This window comes from Cervus canadensis, chromosome 9, assembly GCF_019320065.1.
Source record: "Cervus canadensis isolate Bull #8, Minnesota chromosome 9, ASM1932006v1, whole genome shotgun sequence".
NCBI lineage: Eukaryota > Metazoa > Chordata > Mammalia > Artiodactyla > Cervidae > Cervus > Cervus canadensis.
In genome coordinates, this window is record NC_057394.1 from 62847454 (window position 1) to 62850729 (window position 3276).

Genomic DNA, 3276 nt, shown 5'->3' on the forward strand with positions numbered 1-3276 from the left:
ATGTATAGATGTGAGAGTTGGACTATAAAGAAAGCTGAGCGCCGAAGAATTGATGCTTTTGAACTGTGGTGTTGGAGAAGACTCTTGAGAGTCCCTTGACTGCAAGGAGATCCAACCAGTCCATCCTAAAGGAGATCAGTCCTGGGTGTTCATTGGAAGGACTGATGTTGAAGCTGAAACTCCAATACTTCGGCCACCTGATGAGAAGAGCTGACTCATTTGAAAAGACCCTGATGCTGGGAGGGATTGGGGGCAGGAGGAGAAGGGGACGACAGAGGATGAGATGGTTGGATGGCATCACCGACTCAATGGACACGAGTTTGGGTGGACTCTGGGAGTTGGTGATGGACAGGGAGGCCTGGCATGCTGTGCGGTTCATGGGGTTGCAGAGTCAGACATGACTGAGTGACTGAACTGAACTAAAATGAAAGTTTGCAAAACTTTCTGTAGAACCATGTGCTGGGGTTTTAAAATGAGATTTTAATAGTGGTTCCAGACCTGCCTTTTCCATAGCATCGACTCAGTGGTTAAACAGATCTGAGTTTATTTCTTCTCTGTGAAATGAGGAAAATAGTAGCAACCATGCAGAACTGGTGTGAAGAATACACAAAGTAAGAAGAGACAAACGTGGTATGTGGGCTGGTCCCTGTAGGCTATTAATGAATTAAATAGAAAATAGGTAACTACTGAAGCCACTCCGCACCCCCTCAAGTCATCTGACTTCTAGTCTGGGACTCTTTATGCAAAACCTATGATTCTCAGAAGTCCAGAGAGCTCAGGTTAGTCCAGGGACGTACTCAAGGGCTTCAGTGAGTTCTTACATAGGAGAAGCACACTGCTGGAAAACATATTCCTCCAAGTCAGATGCTAAATACTATTTCTATGACTGCTACTACTAATATAACAGTACATCTTTTGGTTAGTCTCTTCCCAGGCACTATTTTAAGTACTTTATATTCAATGTCATTCAATCTTAGCAATGACATGTGAGGTACATTCTGTTATAATTCCCCTTTTACAGGTGAGGCGATTGAGGCACGGGGAGTTTAAGTAACCTCTCATGTTTTCAAAGCTAAAAGTTGTTGGTGCTGGAATTTATACCCAGTCAATCTAGCTCATGGAGTCACACACATTAATATTTGTGCTATATAAAATAGCTCTCTTTGATAATGAATACTTTTGTTACTATCTCTAAGATGCTTTTGACTTTTTAAAACTCCCAAAGGGCAGGAGAAAAAACCAAAAACAATACAGTGAGTGAAACCTAAGTCTTGAATTATGGAGAGACTCTTTGCTGACTGATTATTAGATACCCATGTGTGGGTGCTGTGTCTGGAATTGTACTTTAGCTGAGTGCTCTGGACTCTCACATCCCTCAGCGTTTCTGTGGACATGCCCACTGTGGAAAAATGGCTGAATGATATGAGTGCAATGGAATGTAGTGGTTATCTTAACTGACCACACAGGTACCTACCAGGAGAGCAATGCCTCACTTCCTCATGATAGTGTTGAAGACTTTCTGAGAAGGTGAGAATATCATTCAGTTATCTCACAATCACAAGGTATACTGCAGTGACTGCAAATCCTGTGTGCCTCATTCAACAGATGTCACAGTACAAGGGGAAAAGAAAGACAGGGAAGGAGGTGGAAGCTGGTAGACCTCAGGGGACCAAGGACTCAAACTGAAGGTTAAATACTATAAGATGGGAGCAGGGATTTATTTGCCTGGTGGACAAAAAGGGCTAATATCTCTACGGGAAAGCTGGAAGCAGTTTTTCCTGGAAGCCAGGTCAGGGTTCCTGTCAAAGTGACATTGGCCTCTGTAACTCTGGTGGCCTTGAACTACACAGCACACTTTCAAACACAGCCTCTGTTAATCCAGAGCAGCCCTGATTCTTGATCAAGAAAAGTACCCAGGTTCTTGGGCTTCACCCCTCTCTCTTCTGCCTTCTGTTCCTCCGCCTTTTCAGGTAAGCCTGGGACATATGGAGTGTGAGGAGGGAGTAGGGATAGTGCGGGGCTTAGGTCCCAAGGGTTCCATTAGTATCCTAAGATGACATTTAGAGTGACCAGAGAAAATGCAGCCTCTGTCAAAGAGGGAAAGAAGTGAAAGTTAAAGTGCTAGTCGCTTAGCCGGGTCCCCCTCTTTACAACCCCATGGGCTATAGCCCGCTAGACTTCTCTGTCCATGGAATTCTTCAGGCATGATTACTGGTGTGGGTTGCCATTTCCTTCTCCAGGAGATCTTCCTGACCCCGGAATCAAACCTGGATCTCCTGCATTGTAGGCAGATTCTTTACCATCTGAGCCACCAGGGAAGCCCATCAAAGAGCGAAATCTAGGGCAATTCTGGGAGAGAAATACTGGTTTTGCAATTCTAGTGGTAAACATACAGACACAGATAGGAGATGGGGCAAGATGCTGGGAGCCAATGATGCCATTTGCTTAGAAAATGGAATAAAACATGGAATGGTCAATAGAGTCTCTGGCAGACATTGTGGGTTAGATGGTTCAGAGGACAGCTTTGTTCTGTGGGTGTTGGACACGTGAGATGAGGGCAGGGCAGTGGGGTCAAAGGCCCAGAAACAAATAATCAGAAAGTGTGACTCTCATTCCAGAAAAGAAGAGGCTTCACCAAAATCATTGTCCATCAAGCCCTTCATCCCAACCACCTGGAGATTCTCATTATGATGTGAATAATATCCACTGTGCTGCTTAGTGTTCATTCTGAGACATTTATTGTAACACACACTTTGTGTTGGGCTTTTGCTAATTGGCTATAAATGCTAATCTTTTCTAAATGATCCTAAAAATGATTATTTCGGCACTGTGTGCCAAACATTTATAATCTCTGGGAAAATGGAAGAAGCAGTGGTCTTTGCAGACTCTCCTGAATAACTTTGGAGACATAAGCCAGGGAGAAGATCTGGAATGAGATAAGGAAAACAGTCCTCTCTTTTGGAATCTGAAACATTTAAATGTAGACTTTGATGTTCACCTTGGCACCATCATCCATGAGTGGATAAGTATTATGTTGAGCCATGTGAAGTACTGATATTCAATTGTTCTTGATGCACAGAAATACTAGCTTCATATTACTGAATCTTATAGAATCCTGAGATAAATAGGATATGATATTTAACTTACTTGACTGCAGGGGAGGAAAAAACAGGAATTTTGTTTAGGTCTTTGTAGGAGTGAATATCACTAACTGCAAGCAATCCATTAGAAAGAGTCTTGCACTACCTCTAGTTAAAAACAAAAGTTTTATTCATT